This window comes from Staurois parvus, unplaced genomic scaffold (assembly GCF_062004578.1).
Source record: "Staurois parvus isolate SC_StPar_1 unplaced genomic scaffold, SC_StPar_1.0 ptg000799l, whole genome shotgun sequence".
Classification (NCBI taxonomy): Eukaryota; Metazoa; Chordata; class Amphibia; order Anura; family Ranidae; genus Staurois; species Staurois parvus.
The window spans coordinates 851,513-868,161 of record NW_028318595.1 but is presented as its reverse complement, the minus strand read 5'-3'; the positions used below and the strand labels follow the sequence as shown (position 1 = coordinate 868,161).

At 42.2% G+C, this 16,649-nt stretch overlaps 1 protein-coding gene across 1 annotated transcript in view; it reads left to right on the top strand.

The window, feature by feature from the left end:
• Positions 1–9,929: 9,929 nt before the first annotated feature.
• DNASE1L3 (deoxyribonuclease 1L3) overlaps positions 9,930–16,649 on the top strand; it is a 69,414-nt gene continuing 62,694 nt past the window's right edge. The window contains exon 1 of the mRNA XM_089654794.1: positions 9,930–10,029. The gene's annotated coding sequence lies outside the window, so the exon portion shown is untranslated. The remainder of the gene's footprint in view (positions 10,030–16,649) is intronic.

The window sequence follows — 16,649 nt, the reverse complement described above, 5'->3', positions numbered from 1 at the left end:
GTTAGAAAAAGTGCCATAAAAGGTCTGGTCTGGAAGTGGTTAAATGGTATAGACGAGGGGGCTTATTATCTTACTTCTGAGTAAAACCTTTGGGTTCCATTCACATTAACATTTCAAATCGTGGGTGGAATCGCCACGTTTCTGCCCGCGAAAACAAGGTGTGACAATGTGAAAATGCGTAATCGCGTTTGGTGGTGCCATTCATTTCAAACAATATGCCACAGAGAAGCATAAGAAAGTATTCTCTTGTTTTTCTTACTTATAAGGCTCCATTCACATTAGGGAGTTTCAAATCGCAGTCGGAATCGCCATGATTCTGCCCCCAAATTTGAAAACGCGGTGTCACAATGCACAAAAGGGCAATTGCGTTTGGATGTGCTATTCAATTCAATGGCCCCCGAAAACATGGTGTTTTGCCATGATCCTGTAAACAAAATCGTGGGACGTGCAACATTCAAAAACAGGTTCAGGAACCATTTTTTGGGTGTCGCTCGTACCGCGATTTTGTCTGCGCAATCGCGGCATATTTGTCGTGCAGAAAAACATGCCGTGATTGCGGCAAAAATGCTCCGCATTTTCAGGTGCCATTGAATTGATCAGCACATCAAAATGCAATTGCCCTTTTGCACATTGTCACACCGCGTTTTCAAATTTGGGGGCAGAATCATGGCGGTTCCGCCTGCGATTTGAAACGCCCTAATGTGAATGGAGCCTTATGGGTAAGGAAAACAGGAGAATACTTTCCTATGCTTCTCTGTGGCATATTGTTTGTTCCAAAATGACAGCAGCCTTTTAAAAAAAAAATAAACACGGCGGAAAGAAATATAATTGGCTGCAGATCTGTTATCACAGGTCACACCTGCAGTTCGGGACAAAGGGAAAATAAGCAGCCAATCAGAGGAATCGGCACAAGGAGAAATAGTAGACGCCTTTGTCTTGTGAACCCAGCAATAAAAAGGACACATAATACACATAATAGATTGTGAAACTGGATAGCACCAAACAACTGACTGCACCGTCTGTACAAAAACAGAAGGCTGTCTCGGGTTAGGTCCAGATCTGCTCTTTATGGGCTCCCAGTACCGGTGCGGCAAAGACTGAGCATGGCTCCACGTACTAACAGGTAACTAGCCACTTGCCCTCCAAAGGATTTACCCCCCTTCCTGACCAGGGCATTTTTTGCGTTACGGCGCTGCGTTACTTTAACTGACAATTGCGCGGACATGCAACGCTGCATACAAATGAAATTTATGTCCTTTTTTCGCATGAATAGAGCTTTCTTTCCGTGGTATTTGATCACCTGTGCGTTTTTATTTTTTGCGTTATATAAAAAAATGACTATTTTGAGAAAAAAACAATATTTTTGACTTTTTGCTATTAAACATGTCCAGTAAAAAAATGTTAAAAATCAAATTTTGTTACAAATTCAGGCCAAAATGTATTCTGCTCCGTGTCTTTGCTAAAAAAAAATCCAAATACGTATAAATGAATTGGTTTACATGAAAGTTATAGCATCTACAAATGGCTGTATATATACTGGAATTTTTATTATTTTTTTAATACCAGTAATGGCAGAGATCAGCAATGACTTATAGCAGGACTGCGGCGGGCATTCTGACACTGGGGGGGGGCTAACTAACTGCCACTGACATCCCCAGTGACACTAATACAGTGATCAGTGCTAATAAAAATCACTGACACTGTACTAATGGTATTGGGCAGGAAGGGGTTAACATCTGGGACGATCAAAGGGTTAACTGTGTGCTGTGTGTGATTTACTGTGTAAGCATGCTGCTTTGTATTGCTCTGCTAGGAGCTGACAGGGGAGAGATCTGTATTGCTTACATACAGAGCTCTCCCCCATCAGTGATACTCGGCAATTGCCAGGTGCCGGTAGGGAATCACCAGCCAAGACCCGGTAATCGGTGCGCGCACCCCCTATCCGGAAATGCAAAGTTAATTTATAATAACATTCAATTACAATATTAATTGTGTTGCAGTTGTAAATGCTACATTTTTTTTAATTTGCTATTTTTTTTCATGAAAGTGTGTGGAGTTACCCTTTAAGGTATTATGAACTAAATTAGTTGACTCTATAGAAAGAACAATATTTCAAATAGTTTTTTTTTTTTAAGATCTACATATGTAGAAGGAAAATCTACCTGTATGGGGTCTGCTTAAAGCAGAATTAAACCCAAAACCAAATTGTAATATATTGCAGCTGACCAATCATTAGATGTGGTGGCTGCATTAGTCTTCTTTTTAGGCTTTTCTTCCCTCTGTCGTCACCTGGTGATCTGGCCAGTAACACGTCTCTTTTATTAGAGTGCCTCCACTCTGGATGAAGGAGCACAGGGAGCACCTTTGGACAGTACCATTGTCAGTCTGGGGGGAGGGAAGTGTTAGATGTACTAGCAGATTTAGATACACTAACAACTTGAAGCCAAACTCCAGCTTACAGTGCATCCAGAAAGTATTCACAGATCTTAACTTTTGCCACATGTTGTTATGTTACAGCCTTATTCAAAAATGGATTAAATTCATTTTTTTCCTCAACATTCTACAAACAATACCCCATAATGACAATGTGAAAGAAGTTTGTTTTGAAATCTGTGCAATTTATTAAAAATAAAAAACAAAAAAAAACCCCATGTACATGAGTATTTACAGCTTTTGCCATGAGACTCAAAATTGAGCTCTGGTGCACCATGTTCCCACTGTTCATCCTTGAGATGTTTCCACAACTTGATTGGAGCCCACCTGTGGGAAATTCAGTTGATTGGACATGATTAGGAAAGGCATAAACCTGTCTATAGAAGGTCCCACAGGTAACAGTGCATGTCAGAGCATAAACCAAGCCATGAAGTCCAAGGAATTGTCTGTAGACCTCCGAGACAGGATTGTATCAAGGGACAGATCTGCGCAAGGGTACAGAAATATTTCTGCAGCATTGAAGTTCCCAATGAACACAGTGGCCTCCGTCATCTGTAAATGGAAGAAGTTTGGAACCACCAGGAATCTTCCTAGAGTGGGCCGCTCGGCCAAAATGAGCAATTGAGGGAGAAGGGTCTTAGCCAGGGAGGTAACCAAGCACCCAATGGTCATTCTGAAAGAGCTCCAGCGTTTTTCTGTGGAGAGAGGAGAACCTTCCAGAAGAACAACCATCTCTGCAGCACCCTACCAATCAAGCCTGTATGGTAGAGTGGCCAGACGAAAGCCACTCCTCAGTAAAAGGCAAATGGCAGCCCACCTGGAGTTTGCCAAGAGACACCTGAGGGACTCTCAGACCATGAGAAACAAAACTCTAGTCTGATGAAACAATGATTGAACTCTTTGGCCTGAATGCCAAGCGTCATGTCTGGAAGAAACCAGGCACTGCTCACCACCTGGCCAATACCATCCCTACAGTGAAGCATGGTGGTGGCAGCATCATGCCGTGGGGATGTTTTTCAGTGGCAGGAACTGGGAGACTAGTCAGGATTGAAGAAAGGTGAATGCAGCAATGTACAGAGACATTCATGATGAAAACCTGTTCCAGAATGCTCTGGACCTTAGACTGGGGTGACAGTTCATCTTTCAACAGGACAACGACCCTAAGCACACAGCCCACATAACAAAGGAGTGGCTACGAGCCAACTCTGTGAATGTCCTGGAGTGGCCCAGCCAGAGCCCAGACTTGAACCCAATTGAACATCTTTGGAGAGATCTGAAAATGGCTGTGCACCGACGCTCCCCATCCAATCTGATGGAGCTTGAGAGGTACCGCAAAGAAGAATGGGAGAAATTGCCCAAAAATAGGTGCACCAAGCTTGTAGCATCATACTCAAAACGAATTGAGGCTGCAATTGGTGCTAAAGGGGCTTCAACAAAGTACTGAGCAAAGGCTGGGAATACTTATCTACATGTGGATTTATTTCATTTTTTATGTTTAATAAATTGCAAAGATTTCAAAACTAACTTCTTTCACGTTGTTAATATGGGGTATTGTTTGTAAAATGTTGAGGAAAAATTAATTTAATCCATTTTGGAATAAGGCTGTAACATAACAAAATGTGGCAAAAGGTAAGCGCTGAGAATACTTTCTGGATGCACTGTACGCTTTACAATCAGTTTTTTTCCTTTTGGAATAAAATTTTTAAATAAATAAATAAAAGCTGATCATTGTAAGCCCCCTGTCAGTGGTAAATGGTTTGTCTCATCCCTGCAAACTGCCACATCTGCGGGACAGCTTGTTCTTTTGAAAAACAACACATTTGGAGGCAAGATTACCAAGTGAAAAAGGAAAGAAAGATGAACAAAGAGAATGAATGCAGCCATCACATCTAAGAATTGGTAAACTGCAATATAATAAATGTTTGCTTTTGGGATTAATACCACTGTTAAAAAGCTAAAGCAATCTCTACACTATTTCTGTCTGTTCTACAATACTGCGGGCTTATTTCACACATGACAGATTTGTTTACAGAATTTTATATTTTATGATATTTAGTCATAAACCCCTCTCTTTTATTGTAGGTGTTGTTTATGTGCTGTTTAAAGCTGACAACTCAATGAAATGCATTTCCACATCGAGCGTTTATCATTGAAAACTACTCTGCCCCATAATTACAGCATTAGCAAGAGATCAGAGATTTGCTAATTTGAACATTAAATATGTAAAGGGCAATCTAACTCAGCTTCTATTAACGCTAGATGCTAATCCCTCAATTACACAAATTCATTTTTAAAAGGGTTATTGGCCTTTTTTATTTATTTTGGTCTCATTTTCAAACAAACACAGTATAGGAGACCGAGCTACAAAGATGGCCGTATGAAGGAGACAGTCAGACGTCACTGCCTAAGCTGACCTTTTTATTTAGTTTGGATCATTCTGGTCATTTGGGACAAGATGATAAATGCTGAGAAGAACATGAAACATTTTTACACCATGATGATATAAAATTCACTTTTTTTGATTGATTACATAGCAATCACTCCTTATGTTTATACTAGCCCTGAGAAAGAGAGTCCATCACTCATAAAAAGAGTTGGGTTTATTGAATGTACATCTGATTTTATGACATACAGGCACATTTTATTTTACCCCTTTTCCAGCTATAAGGGCTCATTCACATCAGCAGGTTTGCACATGCGCTGCGTTGTAAAATGCATTGCAGTGCTTGCTTTTCTTTAAAGAGGACCTCCCCTAGCAAAAAAATGGTACCATAATAACAGTATTGCAGTCTATAATAAATTCTCACGGTGGGGCCCAGATCTGGTGTTGGAGCACTCAGGATAAAGTTTCTTCAAACACTGGAAAAGGCATCTGCACTGTTTCCCACCCAGGTTGCACTATTCCTCTTTTTCAGGGAGTGGCAGGGGTTGGCCAGTGGCCTCTCACCAACTCCTGTGGTGGCAACTGATCTCTTGCTCTGCCCCTGGTTAACAACACAACAAAGTCAGCATCTGCAGAGCACTCCCTGACAATCAGGCAGCAGGCTCAGTCATTGTTAGTAGAATTCTCTGGTATTAGAGAATGTCTGCTGCTGTGCCTCTTTCTATCCCAGATGCGGTGGTCAGCAGCCTGCAAGCAACCTTATGCACAGTCTGTCTCTCAGAATGTCCTTCTCACATCTCTCAGCCCAGGAACAAGCCTCCTTCTACTCCTTCTACTCTTCTCTACAGAACTCCAGTGCCCTTTGTGATTTGTACCTCATCCCTCAGTCTCCAAAGCAGGCTTAAACAGGCCATTCGTAGATTAAAATTTGGCCGGTTCGCCAGGGACCAGCCAAACTTCAATCCATGTATGGGCAGGCTGGTTGTACCCAAGTTGACTAGTAGCTGGAATTCATTTCTACATTTTGTAATTTTTTTCCTACTCCCAGTTTTAGTAACAGGTGCCATATTTTTGTACCTATTACCCTGTTAATTACATATTTTGTTTAAGGCTAGGTTCACATCTGTGCGGGTGGTGCCACTGCTGATCTGCACAAAAAGTTGTGCAGCCGCACCACCCGCACAGAGGAATGCGGACCCGCGGGCGGGCGCAATTCATTCTAATGGCACACCGCCAGCACTGGAAATCACAACCGTACTGGGAACCAAGGTTCCCGCGCGGGCTGCGTTTTCAGAAGTGCAGGGACTTCTTCCCTGTGTGTCCCGGAGCACTAGAGTCCATTCAAATGAATGGGCTCTCGTGCCCACGCAAAACGCAGATATGTGAACCAGGGGTAACTGATAAAAAAACACAGATAGGCATGTCTTTCTTATGCTGAAAAGGTTACCAATAGAATATATAACTCCCTTTGTATTTTCCAAAACTATGTTACAGTATGTAATGGCAATCTAGTTTACACCCAAACAAGGAGACTCTTGGATTACATATGTAGCATCCTCCTGGAATAAATTGCTAGAGAGTTTCAGTTAAATTTATATCTTTACCTCCTCTGTAATCATCGGAGCGGTTTGTGGTTATTTTTGGCTGTTTTGGGTCTCACTGGCTGCAGGCTCAACTACTTTCCTCTGCCTTCTAGTGGATTCTAGAATGTAGAGGGCTGGAAGAGGCAGACCCTGTGCCTTAATATTCATGTGGTCTTGGCCATTCCCTGGGGGAGAGGATGCCCAGTAGGTAGCTAAGGAGTGCATAAATAGTCTGGGACATGAAGCAGAGGGGTTCATGTCTAGGAGAAGACCTCAGCCTGAAGGGCTGCTGCCCCTTTGGTCAGTGTAGCTGAAGTCTACAGAAGTTCATCCAGCTCCCAGCTCAGAGGACCTGTAGTCAAATCAAAGGAGTTCACTGAGGATCTGGTTTCGAAATTCACAGAAGTGTCAGGCTTACATTGAATGGAGGTATCCAAGTATACAGGGGTATTGTCAGTACAGGCCAGAGTGTGGGATCCTAGTGACGTTACTTTAAGCCTTTGAGCATCTGCTCCAGTGCTGCTGAATTGGGACTTTTCTTTACTCAGAGTCGCAGGGTTGCTGGTTCTCCTATGGTCTGCCAAGAGGGAAACAGTCCTGAAGAGTGTAGACAAGGCAAAGAGTATCCTCTGCTTTCTTTGCGCACTGAATTTGCAGTATTCCAAAGCCCACCCTGTACCCCAACCAACTTCCACTAGCATTAAACTACTAAAGGACACTCTTTGTCTGGTTGTGAGACTGTCCAAGTGGCTGTGTGTCTGGTTGCCTGTACATCCAATTGGGAAGAGAACCTGAGACAAATCAGGGGTCCGGGGTCTTGGGCAGAAATTATCTCTTCAAGTATGATTAGTAATTAGCAATACTCCTTACTGGATGCCATACTTGATGCTTGCTTATTTAGATTGGATGATTACAATTGCTGTATACTATATGTACTATATAACTTTGTGCACAGGACATCTGTTCTCCAACACTGATAAAGAACCCAACATGTTCCACCAATGATGGAGCTTTAATTTTGTTGGTTGTACTTTATGAAGATATGCAATAAAAGAGCTATTTTATTTTTAGGTTCCAGGTGTGGCTTACACATGTGTGGTTTTGATTAGAAATTTGTGGCCTCTGATATCAAACACAGGCTGAAACATGAAGAGATAGGATATTGCTTACCACTTTACTTTCTCTGTGTGATGTCTACATCTCTGACAACCTGAAAATGAGCAAACTCAGTGTTTCCTATCGTAGAATGGACACGTCTCTGTGTGATAAGATTCCATCACAAAAAGAAAAGATTCTGCAAAAAAACAACTGGTCCTGCACATTTAAGGTACTCACCCAGCCAGCGGATCCAGCTTCGTTCTGCTTACATCTGCTTCTTTTCTGTCTCCTGCTCAGTCCCATGCCGCCATCTTTAGTGATGTCATTAGGAAGCTGCCGACTCTTCCAGATTCAGCTGGCGGCTTCCCAATGACCTGCCTCCTAGCCCAGCCCCCTCCTACTTTCTCAATGAAATGAAGGATTATGCCTCCTGAGATACAATTTGCATACCTTTGGAAAGTGTATACAGTGTGTACCATTTTTTAAGAAAACATGAGTGAGCAGGCAAAACACATTTCATTTACTTCTTATGGGATTCATATTCAACTGTAGGTTCTGACAGAAAGGCGCAATCATAAAACAAAACATGGCAACAAGTAAACCAATGAAATGTCCCCTGTTCACAAGTCTGCATTCCCTTAGTTCCTAATACTGTGTATTGCCTACTTAAGCATCAATGACAGCATGCAGTCTTTTATAATGGTTGTCTATGTGGCCCGAATTCTTTCAGGTGGTATAGCTGCCCGTTCGTCTTGGCAAAATGCCTTCAGGTCATGTAAAGTCTTTGATTGTCTTGCAGGAACCTCATGTTTGAGATCTCCCCAGAGTGGTTTGATGATAGTAAGGTCAGGAGACTGTGATGGCCACTCCAGAACCTTCACCTTTTTCTGCTGTAACCACTGGAGGGAAAACTTGACCTTGTGCTTATGGTTATTATCATACTGGAAAGTCCAATAATGTCCCACATGTGCAGGGGAATGCAACTTGCCTGCCAGCATTTTCTGATAACATGCTGCATTAACCTTCCCATCTTGCCACACCTCCAAAACATCAGCGAGCCACCACCATGCTTCACGGTGGGGATGGTATTCTTGTCGCTATAGGCCTTGTCGACCCCTCTCCAAGCATAGTGCTTATGTTTGTGACCATAAATCTCTATTTAGGTCTTATCATTCCAGATTAAAGTGTGCCAGAAGCTGTAAGGCATGTCAAGGTGATGTCCGGCATAATGTACCCAGGCTTTTTGGCGGTATTGGCCCAGTAAAGGCTTCTTTCTGGCAACTCGATCATGCAGCTCATTTTTGTACAAATATCGTCTAATTGTGCTCCTTGAAACAACCACATTGTCTTTGTCCAGAGCAGCCTGTATTTCTCTTGAGGTTACCTGTGAATCATGGGCAGCACAGTGGCTAAATGGTTAGCACTTCTGCCGGGCAGTAATAGGGTCGTTGGTTTGAATCCAAACCAGGGGCAGACTGACAACTCATGGGGCCCCCGGGCAATAGGGGATCATGGGGCCCCTGTGTCATTGCCCAAACTCAAAAAAGCCTATGAAAAAGGTACCAGGGGCATCTCATGGGGCCCCCTACTGACCACGGGCAGTGGCTGAGTTTCCAAATGGTCAGTCCACCTCTGATCCAAACCACTGCACCACCTGTCTGGAGTTTGCATGTTCTCCCTGTGCGTGGGTTTCCTCCAGGTACTCCGGTTACCTCCCACACTCCAAAGACATGCTGGTAGGTGAATTGGCTCCTGCGTTAGGGACCTTAGATTGTACACACCCTGAGGGTTAGGGACTGATGTGAATGTACAATATATATGCAAAGCGCTGCGTAAATTGATGGCGCTATATAAGTACTTTGTATCCCAAACAATTCTTCTGGCAGTTGTGGTTGAAATCTTTCCTGGTATTCCTGACCTTGGCTTGGCATCAAAAAATTTCCAAATTTTCCACTTCTTAATAAGTGATTGAACAGTGCCGACTGGCATATCCAAGGCTTTAAATATCTTTTTATATCCTTTTCCATTTGTATAAAGTGCACAGCAGAGGGGCGGAGGGGAGGAGGGCTGGAGAGAAGGCAACATCCGGATAAGGCTGAAGATCCGAATTATTTCGCAATTTAAATACCTATAACATTTGCATTTATTTGTTATTCAACTTTAAAAAAAATGTATTTGAATAGCAATATAACTTAAAAGAATTCACATTTTTCAAAACTGAAAAGTGAATCGAAGCTCTTGTAAGTACAATTTTTTTTTACGAGTCTTTTACTGTAAAAGGAAAAGATACCACATGCTGATAAGCCCTAAAGCTATTAGCAATCTAGTGTGACAAGAAGGAATTCCATTGATGTTCATGAGTTGTATTATTGTCTGGTTACAGACAAAATAAGTGTAGATGTGGAGACACTCATCAGCAGTCTGAGAAACCAGTTCTTCCTGTGGGCAGGTTTTAAGAAGAGGTTGTGTGTTGGGTCTCCCACAACACTTGTGAGCCTCTTCTACAGAAAAGCTCAAGAGCTCAACACACAAGTAAGTGTATTTTTGTATTATAATGCTGGTCATGAACATGGGCTGACAATGGCCCAATCTGGACTCCATCGGTGCTGGTCATGAACATGGGCTGACAATGGCCCAATCTGGACTCCATCGGTGCTGGTCATGGACATGGGCTGACAATGGCCCAATCTGGACTCCATCGGTGCTGGTCATGGACATGGGCTGACAATGGCCCAATCTGGACTCCATCGGTGTATGACCTCATGGCTACAGCGGAGGACACTCACCTGCACACCTCTCTTGGGCACCAAAGGTCAATCACAATCAGGGGCGGACTGACAACTCATGGGGCCCCCGGGAAATAGGGGATCATGGGGCCCCTGTGTCCTTGTCCAAACTCAAAAAAGCCTATGAAAAAGGTACCAGGGGCATCTTATGGGGCCCCCTACTGACCCCGGGCCCTCGGGCAGTGCCTGAGTTTCCAAATGATCAGTCCGCCCCTGATCACAATAGACCTTTCACAATAGAAAGGCGGTCATATGTACAGACACATTTCTTGGCCAAAGCACTTGGCATAAACATGTACGCTGGCTTTATCAGAGCATGCTCATTTATAACCCATGTTTTTGGAGAGGGCAGCATACGGAGTTTCCTAACTAAAGCTAGCTATACACTAGTAGATTTTAAAATGAAAAGTTTAGTTTTAAGAAGATTCATTTGAATTTCTAATCCTTAGCAGGGTGAGATCAGTGTTCATTTTCAACTGTACTGATGAGAAATTTCAAAGATGCAGGATGGAAAATTGTTTTCAAACAAACGAATTTCTAACAGTGTGTTTGGTTTTCATTCAATAAAGTCCATTCAATCGAATGTTAAAAGAAAACAAAATGTTGAACTACTATTGAGTTACATTTGGCAATTCGTCAATTGTAATGAGAATTTTCATACAAATGTTTGTTTGGGAATCTACTGGTGTATATCTACAGTAGCTTTAGTTAGAAAACTTCTGTATGCTGCCCTCTCAAAAAAAATGGGTTATAAATGAACATGCTCTGATAAAACCAACATACATGTTTATGCCAAGCTTAAGAGTTTTGCCAAAGGGAATATTTATTTTTTATTATTATTATACAGGATTTATATACCGCCAACAGTTTGCTCAGCACTTTACAGTTCAATACAAGAGGGTTATTACAGGTACTTATATATCATCGTCAATTTACAGCACTATATATATATATACTATACATTCACATCATTCTGGATCAGGAATACAGGAATACTGAAATGTGTTTTGAAATATGACCACCTTTCTTTGCCTAAAAGAAACCTTAAAGTGTTGCTAAACCCACAACAGTAAAATCAGTCTGTATATGCCTCTGTTTCCTCTTGTACCAAATTGTATTGTATTGTAACTGTAATGTCTACCTTCATTTTGTAAAGCGCTGAGCAAACTGTTGGCGCTATATAAATCTTGTATAATAATAATACTAATATGCAGTAAAGCATGCTTGTTATACTCACTGTGGAACTTAAGGGTTTAATCTTCCACACTGTGTAAAAAGGCCGTTTGATCCTGTCTTCTCTGATCCTCCCTTTCTTCTACTGTCCCCAATCCATCTGCTGATCAAACAGAGCCTTGGGGGCAAACTGCACATGTTCATTTTGCTGTGTATTGCTAGAGAGTTTTTATTTTCTTGGGAGAGTGCATGTGATCAGCTCAGGGCCAATCGGCACTGTCCAGACAGAGGGTCAGGGGTCCTGCAGCCTCATAGGACAGTCAGGAGAGAATGAAAACTCTGCCTACAAGCTTTAACCAGTACTCTAATAATTGCATTTTCATGTTCTGTGTACTGTGGGAGACCAGATATAGTGAATGCAGGGTCCGGAGAGACCAGATATAGTGAACGCAGGGTTCGGAAAGACCAGATATAGTAAACGCAGGGTTCGGGAAGACCAGATATAGTAAACGCAGGGTTCGGGAAGACCAGATATATTGAATGCAAGGTCTGGGGTTTAGTAACATTTTAAACACTGCTAGAATTTCATAAAAAAATTTATGTTTTAAGAATATTCGTTCGATCTTGTAATCATTAGTGGGGTAAAATCGTTTTTTTTCAACCACAGTGACAAGGAAAATTGATGGAACCGGATGGAAATTTTTTTCAATAAAACAAATTTATAACAGCAAATAAGGTTTTCATTTGGGAAAGTCCATTCATTCTAAATTTGAATGTTAAAAGCAAAGTTTTAATATACTTTTGAATGACATTGGTCATAAATCTGCTAGTGTATGATATTTGGAAGTGATGTTTTGGAAAAAGGTATAGAAAATTATGATGTAACGTTTTGTTTGACAGTATTTCACTACAACTTCCTTTAGAGTTGACACAATAATTGTATAATTCTTACAGGACAGGGGAAATCAGCATGGACATACTCAGGAGATAGTATTTTTTTTGGAAGAGGTCATATCTGAGTTGGAGATTGTAAAATGACAGCAAACAGTATAACTATACCCAGTAATTATTCAGTAAAGTTGTATTGTTCTTGAAATGTTACTAAACCCAGGACCCTGCATTTATTATATCCGGTCTCCCAGGACCCTGCATTTATTATATCTGGTCTCCCAGGACCCTGCATTTATTATATCTGGTCTCCCAGGACCCTGCATTTATTATATCTGGTCTCCCCGGACCCTGCATTTATTATATCTGGTCTCCCACAGTACACACAACATGGAAATGCATTTATTTTAGTAACTATAAACAGCTAAATACCTTTTCTCATCAGCAGTATATAGCAGTCTTGTGACTTCTATCAGTGTCCAGTAGAGAGCTGGTTACAGCTTGTAGGGGGAGTTTTCGTTCTGTTCTAAGAGGATGCAGGAACCTCTGTGTGGAAAACGCTGATTGGCTCTGTGCTGGTCACATGCAGTCTCACAAGAAAAACAAAACCTCTCTAGCAATACACACTAAACTAAGCATCTGCACAGTGACTCCTAGGGCTCTGCATTATCAGCAGATGGATTGGGGACAGTAGAAGAAGGAGAGGATCAGAGAAGACAGGATCAAACAGCCTTTTTACACAATGCAGAGAATTTGTCTTTAAGTGTAGTAAGTCTTTGTGGTAGTTGTGATTTATTATGTGCTGTTTAAAACCCACTATTTCCTTTCCTATATGATATACAAGGCTGTTCTAATAAAGAGGTAAAAGCAGATTAGTACCGGCCCCCCTCCCAGGGCATGGGCCTCACAAGATAATTGCAAAAGGAGGAGTTCAGATTGAAAAGCTATTAATGGACAGACATAACCTCCAGCCATTCATTGTATTTAAAAGACTGTAGCATCTATATATAGACAAGATTCCTCTCGGCATACATTTTATACATTCAGCTGACACCCCACTGATGGTTTTGTCTCAATGGAAAATAGCAATTCATTTGTGAAATCCATATTGGATTTACATATTGCCCTAGGACAAATAGGCAACAAGATTATATTTTTGAATATAAATAATAAATATGAAACATCCATACTAAGCTGATTAAAAGAAATTAAGTACATTTTTTGTTTTTGTTTTTTTTAGCATTGAAGATATAGCAATATATAAGAATTAAGGTATGAATGAGCACCTTGCTGTTGCACTTACTGCACCTATCTGCAAAATCTACCTTATCACTTTGGGCATTACCATCTTCATTAAAAAATGTATGAAAAAAAAATAGAAACTTGATTTGAAATTATAAACGGAAATTATTTTTAATATTCAAAGCAAATTCCATCCATGTCTCTATGATTTATTTTCTGAGAAATCACTTTGAACCCCCCCACCTAGCATTTCTAGTGAATTAGGGCAGATGATTCATGTAGCATTTATTTTCTGGAATCCATCTGCCCTTAGCTCTGGCATGCAGGCAGGTGGAAGTGCCTAGCTGAAGAAGCCCTTCCGGGCGAAAGAAAAAAATGCTCATGAAAATGAATATGACATCATTTTGGCCTAGGCCAGAAAGCAGGAAGCAACTAAAGACATGAAAAAGGTTAAAGCAAGAAAATGTAATATACCCTCCTATCTATTTACTACTGCTAGCAGCATAAGGATTACAAATAGTTCATGTTGATTGAGAGAGTTTAGTTCTGCTTTAAAGGTGCAAGAGTGCATTTTACGGAGAACTTAAAATTAACCCTTTAAAAAGGACAAAAGGAACCAACCAGCAGCAGTATTGAGCAGTGGGTGTGAAAATGTATTTATTTATTTATTTCAGGTACTTATATAGCGCTGTCAATTTACGCAGCACTTTACATATATATTGTACATTCACATCAGTCCCTAACCCTCAAGGGGTTACAATCTAAGGTCCCTAACTCACATTCATACATACACATACTAGGGCCAATTTAGACAGGAGCCAATTAACCTACCAGCATGTCTTTGGAGTGTGGGAGGAAACTGGAGTATCTGGAGGAAACCCACGCAGGCACAAAGGGAACACGCAAACTCCCTAGTACTGCCAAGCGGAAGTGCTAACCATTTAGCCACTGTGCTGCCCAAATTTGCCATTACTTCCTAAGGTACCTCATGGCCATTAAAATTCAGGACCAGGGGTGGACTGACCATTTGGAAACTCGGGCACTGCCTGAGGGCCCGGGGTCAGTAGGGGGCCCCATGAGATGTCCCTGGTACCTTTTTCATAGGCTTTTTTGAGTTTGGGCAAGGATACAGGGCCCCCATGATCCCCTATTGCCCAGGGGCCCCATGAGTTGTCTGTCCGCCCCTGTTCAGGACACTCAGATATGCAAATAATGACTTGGAACAGAAAAGTAAACGGATAGCCTGCCCTCCCACACCCTCTTAGTTATGTGCCTGCCTATAATACTCAATAAATAGGTGTGGCCAGTGCCAGGACAAGCTCAACTGGATCCCATGGTGAACGTACGAAACTATGCCCCCCCAATATGTATGAACATTATGTGCCAGCAAAAATCCCTCCCCCCCAAAAAAAAAATGGAGCACTAATCTGCACGCTTTCCCTATAAGCATACATTCCCTCTCCTCCCAGTACAAATCCACCCCTTAGCTGAACTCCCTCCTCCCAGTACAAATCCACCCCTTACCTGAACTCCCTCCTCCCAGTACAAATCCTTGCGCCCCCCTCCCCCAAAAAAAAATAATTTGAGCACCAATCTGCATGCTCTCCCTATAAGCATACATTCCCCCTCCTCCCAGTACAAATCCACCCCTTAGCTGAACTCCCCACTCCCAGCACAAATCCTTGCCCCCCCCAAAAAAAAAATTTGAGCACTAATCTGCATGCTTTCCCTATAAGCATGCATTCCCCCTCCTCCCAGCACAAATCCACCCCTTAGCTGAACTCCCCCCTCCCAGCACAAATCATTGCCCCCCCCCAAAAAAAATTGAGCACTAATCTGCATGCTTTCCCTATAAGCATACATTCCCCCTCCTCCCAGTACAAATCCACCCCTTACCTGAACTCCCTCCTCCCAGCACAAATCATTGCCCCCCCCCAAATCCCCCCCCCAAAAAAATCACCCCTCCTAGCACCCCCCACCTCACATAATACCACAGTGCCCAGGGCAGCCACCCCTCCTGCTCACCCCTTGTCCCGGCCTTGGGTGTGGCAGGCAGGTCAGGCATCAACTTTCCTGCTCCACGTCTGTAATTCCATATTACAGCGCCCTCTGAGTCCTGAAACACGAGGAGGCCTGATTAATAATACCACTGCAGCTTTACTACTTTATTGTATGAAAGGATTCACTTTACCATGTAGCCTAAAAAGCCATAAAACATAAAAAAATTTAATTTTGAAACTGACTAAAGGCTGCAATGAGAGGGTTTTTCTCAGTCCGATACGGACCAATTTGACACGGTTGCGCAAGAATGATCTGTGCGTCTTGCGTGCTATGAAATGGTAAGTTACACAAGCCCTGGCTGCAAGATTCTTCACATTCCATAACAGGACAATTTGTTTTTACAACAGAAAACAAACACAAACGTAAAACATCCATAGGGTAATTCAAGGAGAAAAGACATGCAGATGGGGACCCAACCACAATTTAGAACAGTCTAAAGCGCTTGCGGTTGTCCGTAATACACTCGCATGAAAATGACCAACGCGACTGCTGCCATTTACATTATCAGACAAAAATTTCCCACCATGCTTACCAGCTAGCCTGTAAAAAGACACAAACTGATCCTGTCTAAAAATTCACATTAAAAACAGAGGTTTATCCACTTCAATACCGGGCACTTTTACCCTCTTCCTGCCCAGGTCAATTTTCAGGTTTCAGCACTCTCACACAGGGGTGGACTGACAACTCATGGGGCCCCCGGGCAAAAGGGGATCATGGGGCCCCTGTGTCCTTGCCCAAATTCAAAAAAGCCTATGAAAAAGGTACCAGGGGCATCTCATGGGGCCCCCTATTGACCCTGGGCCCTCGGGCAGTGCCCGAGTTTCCAAATGGTCAGTCCGCCCCTGCTCTCACACTTTGACAACCAATCTAATTTCTTGAGGCCCAAGAATGTCAGAACGGTACAGATATCCCCCAAATGACCCCTTTTTGCAAAGTAGACAGTCCAATGTATTTCATAAGAGGGATGGCGAGTTTTGCGAAGTTGTAATTTTTTTGTCATAA